The sequence below is a fragment of the Lingula anatina genome, chromosome 3, assembly GCF_051362555.1.
Source record: "Lingula anatina isolate TDL-2025a chromosome 3, LinAna3.0, whole genome shotgun sequence".
NCBI lineage: Eukaryota > Metazoa > Brachiopoda > Lingulata > Lingulida > Lingulidae > Lingula > Lingula anatina.
The window spans coordinates 21551509-21567666 of record NC_141769.1 but is presented as its reverse complement, the minus strand read 5'-3'; the positions used below and the strand labels follow the sequence as shown (position 1 = coordinate 21567666).

The 16158-nt window shown below is 36.9% G+C and overlaps 3 long non-coding RNA genes across 4 annotated transcripts in view; 1 reads left to right on the top strand and 2 right to left on the bottom strand.

Moving 5' to 3' along the window:
• The window catches only part of LOC147763071 (uncharacterized), a 57481-nt gene that overhangs the window by 6863 nt on the left and 34460 nt on the right, over positions 1-16158 (bottom strand). The window lies entirely within an intron of this gene.
• On the top strand, positions 3252-5177 carry LOC106159436 (uncharacterized). Of its 2 annotated transcripts, none has more exons than XR_015333438.1 (4): positions 3252-3440; positions 3992-4066; positions 4358-4532; positions 4782-5177. It is a non-coding gene; the product is annotated as an uncharacterized LOC106159436 (long non-coding RNA). The 2 variants fall into 2 exon arrangements; XR_015333439.1 differs by having other exon boundaries at positions 3253-3499.
• On the bottom strand, positions 4536-8718 carry LOC147763072 (uncharacterized). Its single transcript, XR_015333440.1, has 4 exons — positions 8563-8718; positions 6550-8114; positions 5913-5978; positions 4536-5559 (listed from the first exon to the last, which is right to left on the bottom strand). It is a non-coding gene; the product is annotated as an uncharacterized LOC147763072 (long non-coding RNA).

The window sequence follows — 16158 nt, the reverse complement described above, 5'->3', positions numbered from 1 at the left end:
GCCAGTCGAGGTCAATTTTTACTGCGTACGCTTAACAAAAATGTAACATCGCTTGCATACATCAGTTAGAAGTGATAATAACAGAGAAAATCCTTATTGTGATGAGTTTGTTGGGAATCATGGTGAAATGCACTAAAAAGTTTAAGCCTGAGTGGACTTTGACAAGCTACTTTGACATAATAATTTAACTCTGAGCAGGTGTTTTCATCCGTTTTGCGGCATCAATACATTGAATAATCCTGACTCTTCTTCTTGGTTGTCTGGTTTAGCAAGGAGTTGTAACTTCTTGTGTTTAGCGTCTCTGTCTGATTATAAAGGTCTTTATGGGGCCTTGACAGATTTATTATTGATTAATTAATTAATTATTATTATTATTTTTTTTATTTTTTTTTTTTGGTGTGTGTGTGTGTGATTTACGTATGCTGTTTACACATTTTTGCCAAAGACTTCAAATGACCTGGAAGGTGTGAATATTGTTAAAGGGTTTGCTTCATGCCGTCAGAATGGCCTGAACGGAACATATTCTTCAGAAAACATGCCCAACTAACGATATCTTTATCCAAATACACAAATTAAAAGCTCATTTTGTAAATTTTTGGCTTTAAAAAACGTCCTATTTGCTCGGCCTGGGAGTTAATGAGCTACGTGGTCACGTGGTCCAATGACGACAATCGAGCCACTGGAGAACAGAGCGTGCTTAGCTGTCAAACTGAGCTGCATTGTCTACCTGTAAGATGACTTCTCTGGCTTCTGATAAAAGTTTATACTCATTCAAATCTCTTACCCGAGGGGTCTAAATCCTCGTGAAGCTGTGTAAAACCATTTCCCGTCTAGTCATTTCTTTAACAAGCATTTCATTATGGTTATCCCAAGTTGTATAAAACACTGCATTTGAATGAGTTAAGGGAAATGTTGATTATTGCATATGAGGTCCATGTTATTTGTGAAATTCAATTTATTTTATTAAACCGCTGACACTCCGTCTTGCATACTTTTATTAAACTGAGGTAAACAATGCCCGTTACCTTTACAAGTCCTATCTTAATCATCCATCTACCTGGAACTTCCTTTACCTCTTAATTAGAGGGTTAAATGGCATTCAATTTGTCTTGCTTGTAACGAACGCACTCTCTATCTAAGCTTTACTCCAGTTATCTCAGGTAAAAATCTACCTGTGCGTTACTTACAAAGCGCAGCTCCCGTAGACCTGGGGGTACTAGATAAAATCTGAACACCAGGTTTATCGAGGAGCTAGAGAAAGAAAGGAAGAATTTTTCCTGCACAACTTCATAGGAATTTTAACACGGACTTGATCCAGCTTAGACCTCCAAACTAACAGGGTGACATGGGCAATTTTCACAAACAAATCATAAAACTATATTTCAGTTAACCGCCTTTAAAAATAAATATACCGTTCTGGGTAAATTAAAATAGTTATTAAATCGCAAGAATATTTTTGACTTAAATGATGATTTTATTATTAATGGAAATTAAGCTACTATATGAGGTACATTTGCTGTGATTACGCTGTCCTTCATGTTTTGCGTAAGTCTACATTTTGCTGTATGTGCTTGTAATCTTTTTAAATATGTGCGTACAATTTTTGCAGGTCTGGTTACCCCCCTGTTATGTGATGAGAGTATTAATTTGGCAATTAGTTCCTTAGCTTATTTGATAGAATTGCAGTGTAAAATTTTCAACAAGATGTTGGCGAAATAGCCCATTACTCTTTGTAGGTATTTCCCCCATCAAAGTTTGTCTAAAATTATCTTTCAATCTTTACTCTTTCAAAGACAGTATAAAGTTACCTGACATATTTTCGTGTAAACTTAATGACAAGCCAAGTGTCTCCAGTTCATTCCGTACTCAATTTTACCCAAGCAAATTTTTTTCTTGAGTAGATCTTTATAGCACGTTGTTATAAGCTTACAAATTTGCAAAAAAAAAAAATTGCGTACTGACGCAGAATTTGCGTTTCAAGTTATAAAATAATCAATCTTTTAAATTATTTAATATTTCAGATGAAATAATCTTCAGAAACAAATCCTCAAAGCATAAACGAATTAGGATAACGAACCATTTTATTATAGCAGTTCCCATTTTTTCTTTAATATAACGCTCTTTTTCCTGTTTTTCCTCAACACGTTTTCTTCCACGGAAGCTTCAAGATACCCTGAGAGCAATTTCTTTTATTAATGTTCGCGACCGTGTTTGAACTTAATTGTTTAAGTATTGATATTTAACGTCATTTACAAATACCAATAAAATAACCCCATGAAATAAATGAGATATATTGAAAAATATGAAAGTCCACCAAGACGAGTTTCCCACCTGTTATTACCTGGCTTGGGAATTGCAGCGGTGCATAATTAACAGGTTTGTTGTAAACGAGCTTTTGGTCAACTACAATGCATTTAAAATGCATCAGCAATCAGTAAGTTTGCCAACTGATGACAGTTAATCTGAAAGACTACCAGCTCTTGATATGATCTAAACCACCTGAGGTGACCATGATCTAGAGCATCGCAACTATTGTCACCGAAGTTAGTAAGTAAGTCACGGAAGACCGTCACAGACAAAGAAAGATTGTCAACGAGAGCTGCAATTTTGGTGAATCCCACGGCAACACACCGAGGCATAACGAAAATTCCTCAACTCCGTTCAACACAACTTTCCTTAACTTCTCCGTCTGTATGCACCTGCAGCTCAGTTGAGTCTCATAGACCTTTATCGTGATTGTCGTCACAGTACCACGTGACCCAGATCTGTTGCTTCATTTTTGCATATTGAGGTGAGGTTTACTAAAACGCTTTTTTTTCTACTAATAGATTGTTTTTATAATTTTTAAATGGCGGGGATCGATTAAAACATACCTCTAGTGTATAGATTGAGTGCTGTATCTTCAAAATTCGAGAAATGGATTTTAACATGAACATTGTCCTTTAAGTCCCTTTTGGAAATTTCTATGTACATGTAGGTATTTGTGTGAAGAACTTTAGATTTAAGTATATGTATATAATTATATTTATATCTAGAACTTTAAGAGATGGACGTACATCGAAATAAAAAAAATTTTTTTTTTTTGAGGAAGCCAACAAGAGACAATAGGTTATCCATTTTTTTTTTTTTGTGATTTACTAATGTTGTTTTTATATATCTCCGTGCCAAAGACTTAAAGGGGGTCTTTCCGATATGAGGGAAAATAAAACATATCCCCAACTTTTTCTTATATATGAAGGTCACGATCTAAACCAAAATTCGCCTTTGAGGTAGACGGCAATCAAAATAATTAATTATTTCACATTCGAGTCTGTATTGGAGAACGTCCTCTCCCCAAAAAAGAGAAGACGACTACCGCAAGGTTTTAGCCAATCAGAGTGCGTTGCCTAAAATAGCACTCGTACACTAGGAGAAACAAATATGGCGCGGTGGAGTTCGAAGTAAGTCGTTTACAGATGCACGTTAGTTAAAACTCTCTCCCTTCATTGTTCGTGAACAGGTTTGTGCACTTAAACATTTAAAGAATTCATTTAACTTCTCGTCGGTTAAAATAGTCCAAAAATCAACGAATGGCTTGGAAATATTTACGACGGAGTGTAGCCTATTATGTCAACAGTGCTTGATGCCGTAATTCTCAATGCCGATTCACCGAATGAGTGACTTGTATCAGGAAATATACCGGTGACATGATTAGAGACAGTGATATTTTTCAGGTCAACTGAACCAGCCCTTTTCGGTTGGATATTTATGAACGACTGTTACTTTTTTTTGTTGTTTGCTATGCTTTCTGAGCCGCAATTTTGACATCGCGATTTGCACGCACAGCGTAGCACGGACTACAAATGCGTTCCAGACGATTTTGATACTTACTGGCAGTAGTGGTGAGCATCGTGCAGATGTCAAAATCGACAATAGGAGTGCCTGAATTTTGTGCTACGCACACACGTATCTTATCTTGCTTTTCTAGTCGATCTGTTTTTATACTTTTCAGATCGAGAGTAGGCCTATTGTTGATGAGGCAAGCAGTCAGAGCAGTCCAGAACTAGAGGGTAAAGAGCTCCCTGAGGTAAAGAGTTTTCTGTTATTTTTAAATAATACAGGCCTTTTAGTTAATCTGGCATATTCCTTAGTTTTGATAGTAATGTGTAGGACCCACCTTACCCTCACCTATATTCACTTGTAATAATCCACACATACAAAAAAACTTATAGTTTAGGGATAACAATTGATACGCTTGAGTGCAGGACAATGATTAATTGAAGTGAAACCCATTTTGAACAGTTCACAACATTATTACTAGCATGCAATTAAATCAGTGCCAATTATTATTATTATTAGTTTTATTATTATTTTACAGCATACTATCTTGTGATGTCAGCCTCATTAGAAAAAAAGCCCTGTATAAAGGTTTAGTAGAGTTGGCAGTGATACATAGCACTTCTAGGTCCAGTAGTACAAGGCTTGGAAGAGGTGTGAGATCAGGAGGATTGACTCAAGAACATGAAAGGAGAATTCAGTAACTCACAGAAGAGGTATAAAACTCATTAAATCTTTATTGAAAAGATAAATTCTAAGTTTCTCACAATACACAAACACCATTCATATTCCTTCTTATTTTCAAAGTAAATTTATTCGATAAAATTTGGTGGTGTGAAATCCAGTCCTTATGGTTGTTTTAGTGTTCATACATTTTCAAATATTTTATTTTTGAAGTAAGCTATTGTACATTTCAAAACAGAAATGACAGATATAAAAGTGAATATTTTTTTTTTCATTATCAGAGCATACATGATGGTGTTGCCAAGAAAATGATGGTGTTGCCAAGGAAAGTGCTGAATACATTGTGACAAGTGTGATGGAAATCCTGGCCTTGCACTGGATATAAAGATGCTTTTGCTAGAGAATTTACCAAGCAATGACTCAGCATCAGTGGAGATGGGACTGGCCCATCTCCCACTCACTGTAATGTCCCCTACATTTTGACTGCCGTTGAATTTGCTTGATTACTTCACTTTGAAGAAAATCACAGAATAACTATTACCATGAGTATCAGTTTACTGACCAAACATTCATAAGACCTGTAATATGCAAGTCACTGAGTAGAAGGATTCTTTTCATTCTACTGTAATTTGTGCAACCATTCAGTGAACATAAAAAATAAAGGCATAGAAAAACAAGGTGCTTTCATTTATCCCTTTCTCATATCAAAAGTAAAATGCAACTCTGTACACAATCTGTTCATAAAATCAATCATTTTAAAAGTTAATGCCATACAAGGAAATAATGTATGTCTGGATGGATTTATAAAAGAAAAGTTTATGTGAGGTAATCATCATTTTGATAAAAAAATTCTTATATACATATAAGGACCACGGTGCCTTGAGTCTCTTGGTTCCATCTGCACCATGGCTGCTTAGAAATGTGTACTTGTAATTCCCATGTCAAATTCCTGGTTTGTAAGACTGGAATGTACCTTTATTTGTGCTAATTGTTTATGTAACAGCTTGAGGTCTTACTGTCATCCATGATTTTGAGTGCTTGCTTTGTTGCTTAGTATACCTAAAAACAAAACATTGACTATTGGAAAGACTTCAATGCATTTTTTTGTGAAATTAATAGCACCCACTATCTGTAATGTCTACGCCAGACATAAGAGCACTGAATAGAGCATGGTTATCAAAATTATTTGTGTCAAAATCCAATTTATTATATAATGTTACCCACAATAAGTACTGATATCCTGTGCTTGTCACAATTCTAGGACTAGCTGCCATGGCAGTGTTAAACTTTATAATAAAATGGCATTGTTCCAAGTACTAACATGCATTAGATTGATATTGATGGTAAGGTGTACTGAACATGGTAAAATAAACAGCTATTGTGTGTTTGGATTCTGGGTGTCAGGTACTTACTTTGGCTCTGGCTCTATGTTGGCCTTGAACCTGATGTAGGGGTAGATGTTACCACATGCATATTACCTGGATAAAAAAATATATATACCAGTGTATTATCCTCATTCTCCAGAGATTCCCCATGAAGTCAACTTTAAAAACATAAACAGAGAATAAACATTTACTACCATCAGATGCTGCAATTAATGTGCTCGCTTTAAATCTTTTAATTCAAATTAAATTCGAATAAGGTAAATAGTGAAAGGTTGTTTTTTTTCTCTTTTTTTTTTTTCTTTTTTTTTTGGACTTGAGTATATAACGACGTTAAGTAAGCCGACAAAAACCAGTCTTTAATAGAAGACTATTTAGCTCAATCCTTGTTTGTACCGACTCCTCTAAAGAATAATAAACTTTTCTGCGTACAGCAGGGATAACAGGGGCGGATCCAGAGATATAGGTCTATTCTGACAGTCTTCCGAGTAATGTTGATCCATCCTCCATTTTTGACCGCCTTTCGACAGAAATATTACATATACCCGCCAATGAAAACTTGAAAATCTAACCGTCTTCCGGAAGAACCAGAAGACGCCCTAAATCCGCCTCCTGAATATGTTCTCAATGAAAGAGTCGGACGTGATAAGAGATCGAAATAACCTACCCGTATCCGGCAGAATTTTGTCAGTTTCTCGCTTGTCAGTTTTATTTCCTACTTCTGCTTTGTCTACCTCACCGGCCTGCCAATGAAAATAACATCCTCTGCTTCTGCATTTCCCGTTTTATTTCCTTTTTCATTGTCCCGTAGAGTTATTCTTCTCTCTTTCAACTCACGTGTACTCGGACTACCCTCCATCTTGGTTTGCAGTGACATCCGGGTCTTCTCCAGAGCGTAGTAAACAGTAGTATTCAGTCATATGCAAATTGAGGCAAGTCCCAGAATTCCATGCGTAGGGGAGTAATGGCGAGAAGTTTAGACGAAAAAAAAATGCTGCGCTTTTTTTTCTTTAAGTGATCTTAAAAACCTATACCTCGACCTTTATTTTCTCAACGGTTTCGTGTGAGACATGCTTTGGGGTTCAGGATCAAATAGGCAAAGTTTCAGAGAAAGGCCTATTTAAGCGTCTACAGCGGAAAGACATCCTTTAAAATAGCTCAAGTTCCCTTTTAAAACTTACTGTCATTTGTATTGATATATTATATTTACTTTTTATATATGTAGACTTCTGTAGTATAGTTGAACCAACAGCTTTTTAAAACTAAAATAATCGGTTTTGTGGTGCAAGAATTCCCTATAACAGAGGTTAAATCACATTTGTGTATTCTTTACTTAAATTGATAGACAAATTGGAAGCACAAATATTGTTACAGATAATTCTTATACTTTTTCAATATAATCTTGGATCAGAAAACTCTGTTAAGTCACATGAATTAAAAAAATTAAGTCTATCATTCATACATGGCAAGTTAATTTTCAATGATATTTAAGCTTTAAAACATTTATGCATTACTAGTAGGTTTAAATAGTAGTATCACAGGTGCTACATGTATATAGCTTGATTTATTTTCTTTCAAGCTCACCAGATATTGTTTTCTGACATGAAATATATAACTAAATTTTGGTTTATACTAATATCAAGACAACTGCTGGAGAGAGAGAATTTCATTACAAACTGCCTTATCAGCATTTATAAGCAGGGGTGATGGAAATATGCATGGGGGTAACATCCTCAGAAGTGGGGGCATTTTTATTTTTTGCAGGAAGTTTATCATAAAAGAAAATTATGTGCCATGTACATACTATATATATGTGTTCGATACTAAGGAGTAAGAGTACATATGCAAGAATAACCTTATGATCCCCAGGGTGTGGGTTGTTCCTAAGTTTGAATGATTGTTTTTTTTCACAATGACAATTTGCCACTTATACTATTAATTTTGTACTAATACTCATATGTAAGACAACTATTCTGCCAAGAGTTTTAGTCTTGTTGATTAATAAAACCTAAGAAACGTGTATTTTCTAGCATTTACCATCAAAAAATCCTTCATTTTGCTTAATTCACATGCACATAACTCTGCTTAGGAAAATGCTAGAACCAAAATTTAAACTTTGGGTTAATGCCCAACTTCTATACTTAATGTGTGCCAAATTTCAAATGTCTGTGACAATATAAAGGGGATGAAAAATGATGGGGGCAACTTTTGTCTCATTTTTGAAAATAGCACCTGAAAAAAAGAACAAACATGGTGTTACTAAAACTTGAATAACTTTTGATCTAAATGAGATAGATTAAAAATTTAAATTGATTATTCATACTCAAATGTGTGGCTATCTGTGCACAAAATTTCAAGTCTCTAGCTCACTTAGAAAAATATCATGTGTGCACCCTAACAATAAATGCAAATCAAAAATTACTTTTGACAATTTCGTGCTATGTAGCTCATTGTTAAATCTTCCCCAGCACATTGCATCTAGCACGAAAATTCATGCGTTAGTACTCCTATTGACGATTCTGATATGTACTGACTGTACTAACACACAGTGTGCTAACACAAGGTCAATAGGAGTGCTAATACGTTTCGTACTACATTGCATTGTGATGTGAACAGTGCACAACTGACACAGTCGATACCATGTGTGTTCTTCACTTCATATGTCTTATCCTGAACTCACCGATAAAGTTTGCCAACAGAATATATAACAAAACCATCTAAGAAAAGTGCCCTGATGGCAGATGACACTCAGTGTACAGAACGTTTGATGAAAATTCCGGCTTTTCAGCGTCACCATTTGCACGCGCCATATGTAAACATTGTTGAGTGTAGATGGCGCTGTGCAAGAGGTGAGACTTTGGATTTGTAATGGACTGCGACCAAGATACTTGTGCAAGGCGGGAGGGGGGTTTGGCATCGCAACAGATATGACCAAGGTCCAGCCACTGTGATATATAAAAAATTATTGTGATACTCCGGAGAAATTATAAAAAAGATTATCACATCAGCGCCCTCTATACTTTATCGCTGTCTTCACTAGCACAATATGATGAAATTCATTGGGCGCCGTCACAATCATGTTGAGACAGACTCTGAGGACAAATACTGTAGCATTAACCCTGTTGTAACTCCACTTCCTCTATTCTCCTGGACCATTACGTACCCTGTCAACATTGACAATTGTCAGAGAGGAAGATTCCCGTGCAAGACCCACGCCCTCCACCCCGATCCGCGCGCGCGCGCGCGCGCACACACACACACAAACACACACACACACACACACACACACACACACACACACACCTATTTTTTATGCTTTGGAAAGTAACGCGTTGTTAGCAGTTTGCTATTATAAAATACTCTGACTTTACAAAATGATATAGAAAAATCAAATAAGCAATTTAGAAATTTATTAAATTCCATTTAGAGTCATTCAATATTTTAAGAATTTCATCGGCTGTTTAACAACTTGGTCATAGCCTACTAACAGCCTATTTTTAATCAATAATTAAAACAAGTCATATTTTGCGCTCCGATATTTCAGTCTCCGTTGTGTGGCTTGTTCAAAAATAGCAAACTTTGACTCCACGTAGATTCTGTCGGCACTTTATGTAACGTAGCGTTGACACCTTGCCAGTTAATTTCCCAGTGCTGCGTTTTTAGTAAGGCCACACTTTTTTATTTTTATGGATGACATCCTCTGGGGACCCCAAAGTCGGTGCGAGCGGGCGAAAAAAAAAAAAAACAGTCCAAAAAAAAAAAAAAACTGCTTAAGAAAAGTTATGTTTTCAGTACACAGCTGGAAACACTAATTTACCACAGAAACACGTATCAAACTAACAACATGTCTTTATCCATGCTCTCAAAATATTAAAGCTTTGTGAATAGGGCCTATTTCGTAGAAAGGTAAAAAGTCATGAATATATATGCTGCATATTACCAAATCTATTTAAGGTTATTTCATGCATTCTGTTGGTATAGCATCCAATAAAACAAATATCAAATAAACAGCGTGTCTTAATTTGTACTCTCAGAAAATTAAAGCATTGTAAACACTTCACAGAATTGTTAAAAAAATGAAGCAAAGATGGGCCTATGCTTCCTACTACTAAGGTAATTTCAGTCGATGCCATTTTGTCTACTTCGACTCAAACGCTAGCAGCCAACTATCGGGTGGCCTGTCCGACCTTCAGTCCACCAAATACCACGACGCTCTTGTCGACCCTTTTTTCGCTCCAAAAAGAAACTGGTATGTGCTGCTTTGGACAGAATGTCACTGAAATTTTCCGGGCGATGATCGCTGGCCAACTTCCTTGGGGGGGGGGGGGGGGGGGGGGATTTTTTTTTTTTTTTTTTTTTGGAGAACGGACGAAAATCGGTGCGCGCGCAGGATGTCATCCATAAAATTAAAAAAAGTGTGGCCTAATGGCGCTCTTTCTAGATAGACGTCATCTTTAAAGTTCATCTTTGTGAAATACTATAGTAGAAACATACGGTAGTTATATAAGTGAAAAGGATTAATCTGTACAGTTTTTTAGAGACAAAAGTTGTAAAAGTTTGTATAACCTGGTGTGTTAAAGTTAAAGGACATCAGTAAACACCCGAACGCACTCAAAACTCAATTTCCCCGACTCTCCCAAACCTTTTATAATATCATCATACCCTCCCCCCTCCATCATTTTTGTGCCGCTTCAACATATTTTCTTTTAATCTTTCTCTATTGAATGGTTCGTCGACATCTAATTTAAACTAAAATAGCATATTGTCATTTACTGAATGGTTCATCGACATCTAATTTAAACGAAAATAGCATACTGTCATTTCCAATGACTTATTAGGTAATTTCTTTGTAATCCTTTCAGCCGTCTCACCTTCTTGCGTTATGTCTTCACTAACACAATTGACTGATATTTGTGGAGTCCGTCACAATCATGGTTGAGACAGCAACAAAATCAACACTCCGCAGCCTCTGGCTACCCTCTACCAGGGCCATAGATTGATTTTTCACTAGATATTAAAAGATGCGTCTCTGGTTAAAAAGATGGCTAATCTCTGTACGGTAAAACAGGGCCGTAGCCTCCGGGGGGCAGGGGGGGGGGGGGGGGCAGCTGCCCAACCTGGGATTTGAGGTGCAAAAAAAATAAATAAATAATAATAATAATAAATAAGGTAAAAAAAAAATAATAATTGCAAAGTTGGTATCAATTCTGTGAGAAAATGCACTCATGGCCACTAGACAATCGATCAACAATCTGTTTACAAAGGTGTACTGATTTTAGCCAACTCAGTTCATGCCAAAATTGGCAAAATAGGGTCCAATTGGCGTGTTGTGTTGAAAAAATGACTGTACTTATGGCAAAGTGAACCCACAATTTCTGACTTCTGATTGAGCAATAAATAACAGTTAAAATGCACCGGAATGCAGCATTATACATACAGTTTTTTAAAATTTTCCACACCGTGGGAGGGGGACACCCCTTCCCACACCCTCCCCCCTCGGGTGCTTTGCCCCCTCGTGTCCCCTTACTGCCCCCCTGGCATTTTGCTCAGGCTATGGCCCTGTAAAAGCAAATAATATCCACAGCATAATAACTGCGGAATATGGCTCATTTGAAATGTTTACTCATATTTTGGGTTACATGTAGCAAGAAAGATTAAGAGGTTTAAAACGCGTGCGAAAGAGGGGAAAAAGTTAAAATAGGTCTAATTGAGACATTTATAAAATCGAAAACCAAATTAATTCAATTACAAGCAGGAACATTTTGGTGGACCATATTAAATTTCACACAAGCATCTAGAACTAAAGTCGGAAATCACCTCTGGAGAGATTATCATTATCAGCGTTCTTATCATTATCAGCCAAGGCTGCATTTTTCACAGACGCAGTACGAGGAAATCGAAATCAAATTTTTCGTATATTTTGTACTGTAGTTGTCTAGGGCTAGCATGCTTACGTGCGGTACAGGCGACGTACAATTTTTCCCACATGACCATGAAGTTAAGTGACGGACGCCCCACAAGTAGGGGCATATGGGCAATACATGGACACCATAGGGACATCGTATACGACAAATGAAACCTAGGATCGGATATGTGGTAAATTTTTAATATATTTTGTCTGGAATTATGCGTACAATTTTTTGAAATGTTTGCGGGCGCACCTGAGAGAAATTTCAGTCTCATATTTTTTTATTATTATCAAAAGCTGTTTGTGCGCGCGCGTGTTTGCGTGTGTGTGGGGGGGTGGGGGTGGGAGGGGGGGTTATAAGGATAATGAAACCAGATCCGCTCATTGCTCAATCGATTGATTTCCTAGATTTAATTGTATTGTCATCACAGTCACGTGCAGTGAGTATTACTTATATACAACCTATGCCAGTAATAAATTGCCTTCTATACTACTACTCTTATACTACTACTCTCACTACTACTACATCATCTTGTAGGCCTACTACTACATGCACTGGTACTACTACTTACACTGCCACAGGTATGCTGAGGTGAGTTTCTAGAAGTCTCTAATTAGATGCTGTCGGGGACAACCTGAAAATATCTGTTCCCCGTGAGTTAGTACGACTGCTGTAACGAACTGATATTTTAGTATGTCTCCCCTACTCTCTCCTACATCCATCCCCGTTATCCCCCCCCCCCCCCCCCCCCCCCCCCCACTCCACCACATTCCCCTTCAAACACTCCAATCATTGCAATACACGTACATGCTATCCCCCCTCCTCCAGTCTCACGTTATGTCTTCACTAACACAATTGGGTGATATCTGTGGAATCCGTCACAATCATGGTTGAGACGGCATCGGAATCGGCTGGAGTCTTATCTCGCTTGTATTGTTGAAAGGACAGTAGTAACCTCTACCAGGGCCACACAGAGAATTCTTCATTCAAATGTCACAGATATTTTTCTGTCTAATGCTGCACCAGTTTTTATGTTGTCCAGCGAGAAACTTTGATAACAAAAATAATGAAACGCCACCCGTCCCACAGCTTAACCCTGGAGGAGAGTAGAAGGACCGCCTATTGGTCATATTGGCTGTCCTCCTCACACTTCGGCTCCCTGGCCATGGTAGAATATAGCATATTTGTATTGTATGATCTATTAGTGTATTCATTACGGACAGGAGCGGTGCATAACTTATATATGATTTTCTTGGCTATGCAGTGATTTAGTTTTGAAGTTTTAAAGGCAATATGTGATACATGTATGTGAGTTGCCAGTTTACGAACTTTTTATCTGTGACAGTTCCCAAAGATTGTAAACTGAGATGACAGGTTAGAGTTATCTTTTGAGTCTGAATTGAGGTCGGCTTCCGAAGAGCGGTACTTTTTACTGGACCGGTCCATTTTAAGAGACAATTCAATGGCTTGGAATATACGTAAGAGTGTTACCTAAAGTGACACCCTCCCTCCTCTCTCAACACGGTTGGGTGATATACTGTAAATTAGCAGCTTTTAAGCGGGAAGCAAAGTTCAGAAGAACTTGCAAAAGGTAGTAAAAGCCTCTTCAGAGTATTTACGTGTTATCACAAAGTGAAGAGTTCCAGTTTTAACTTTTAAAATGTACCTCTCAGTGCGAATAAAGTTATGTCTGACGTTACAAGTGTAATGATATTTTAAAGGTGTATCAACTACAGAAGCGTGTCAACAACTCATCAGAATTAAGTGCAGTTATATATGTGCAGGCGGGTTGTTTTAACTTCTCCTGACTGGGGTAATGGAGTATGGGGGGATCCACGAAGCTAAATGTTTACATGAGGAGATTTTAGTCTTGCAGTACTACCAGAGCGGATGAATGTTAGTGCTAGATATCGTTTTGTTGGTGCTAAATAAGTGTGTGGTGTGTTGGTCAATTCGTCGGTTTTGTGGTTAATATGAGCGTTAGTGCTGAAAGATCTGCGGCTAGTGTCAGTAAATGCCTAATCCCTTTATTAGGCCTGGAAGTCCCGAACAAAATTTTATTAAAACTGCTGCCATAAATGATAGATTCGATAAGTCAACTTAAATTTCTTAAACCTTATCTCCTCAAAGCAATTTCATGGATGTAATTTTTTGGAAAAAACTTCAAATGTTCTTATTCATCTTGATCATCAGATAATATTAGAGCTGACACATCTATCAGGGGTATTGTGACACCCCCGGTCAATCCCTACCCCCTGTAATGAACATAATATTGAGAATGAAAATGTGGTATTATGAAAAATTATAAATGCCTGCTTTTAATAAAATTCTATCTCCAGGTGGTGGGCAAGCAGATAACCTCACTCTACAGGTATCTCTTTGATGAAATTACTGTAAGTTTTAATTGTTTTACCACTGCCCCATGACAGAAATAAACAAGCTTCGGAACTTATCTTCTTTTTCTAGTATTTCATTATTATTTGCTTAACCTGTTATTTAGAAACCTCACTAACATCAAATGAAATGCAGAAAAAAATGTTTGTTTGCTTTCATGAAAAAATAGAGAAAACGGTAGTATTAGTTTGATTAGAAAATGACATGTAATGGCAAATGACCAAATTTACTCAAATAAATGTTAATAAGGTTGCCTCTCAGGCCTGTTTATTAAGGTAAGCGGACTTCCTGATTCTTGTAATTTATAATTATAGCCAATAGCTAATACTTTTGCTTTTACTTCATTTTCTGTCTCTTCTCTAAAAGTCAGTAAAACGTTCAAGAAGTGTATAAATGGAAATACATGTATAATACAGATAATTTAAACCCAGAGTGTTTTCTTTTCAAGGAATTGGGGGAATTGTTCGGGGAGATTGCTTTTGGGGGATTGTCTTGGGGGGTTGATTTTCCAGGAGGAATTGCCAGGGGAGGTTGGGGGGGGTCCTAGAATCATGTTTCCATCCAAGATTGACCCCCTGCCATCACTGAAGAGTCAAGTCCTGAAGTGTAGACTGTGTATTGACCGCCACCCTCATTTCTCGACCCACTACCCAGTAATACCACCCTGGTAGTCGTACACTTTTCTTCAAGTGTGTGCAAACATTTCAAATAAGTTGCAAATACAAATTTCATTAAAAGTAATAATCTGCAGATTCGTTTAAATTACACATCTCGTTCTCCTGCTACTTACAGATGCCTGTAATGAGTTTAAGGACGCTCTCAGTAACATATGATCAATGTATTCTATGTAAGCTTTTTTAAAGATGTATGTCTCGGAATAGAATGTATTTTTTTAAATTAGACTTAAGAAATAAGGATTACAATGTACAATACAATACAAATCACTTCTCACATATACATTTCTCAAAAACATACGCATACATACATATCCATATACCCTACCATGCCACTTTACTGCGTGCTACGAGTAACTACTGTATAAAATAAATACATATAAAGACAAGCAAATAAATATTTTTCTGAAAACATTCGATGTCCCTGAATTACGGATGCCCTCCATTTTTTGATTTTCTGTAGATGTATTATTTTACCTGAGAAATTAGTAGATTTATTTTCTAATCATCATTTCCAAGAATAATATCCGATCATTGGCTCCCTCTCGTTCACTAGATCCAGTTTTCGAGTTGTTTCCGCGAGTTTTTCACAGCATCAAAGTTAACGATATTATCTTTTATTTTCAAGAATTAAACGTATCGGACTTCACTTGATTTGACTGACGTAAAGGTCACTATATTGTAAATAAAATTTAGTTAAGTGGAATCATGTGGAAATTACCCAGAGGAAAGGCGTGGTCTCGTGTAAAATCATGAATAAATAGAGTAGAGAGTTTCCAGGCGGGAGTTTGAAGATTATATAATTTATTCACATTGCTTGAGACGTTACGACGTTTAACGAGCGTGATTGATATCAATTTGAAACTATCGTGGTGGGCGTCAACTTATCAATATTTTAATCCAACGATACGCGCACAATTATTGTGTAACGTTTCTCTCTGACCATAATGTGCGATAGAAGTCTGTTACAAAATTGTTAAAGGGGCTGTATACTATTGTATACTATTTTAGAGGTCCTGATATCACAGGGCGGGTTAACGTTAACATACAGTGTAGTAAAACGTAGAATTCTGACGTAAGGGGATATCTAAAATGGGAGTATGATAAAAGTAAAGCAATTAATTCAACTTTTTCCATCATCATTCCAGGACTTTAATCTCGTCTGAAATTAGTTCAGTCTTTCCTTACACCAGAGGTATATTGTGGCTCCGGTCTGTCACGTGAAGATACTAGGCCAGTGCTTTCATAAACTACGCTACTTAACCCAGAAAACGAAAGGAAAGTGTTGGGTGTGATTTA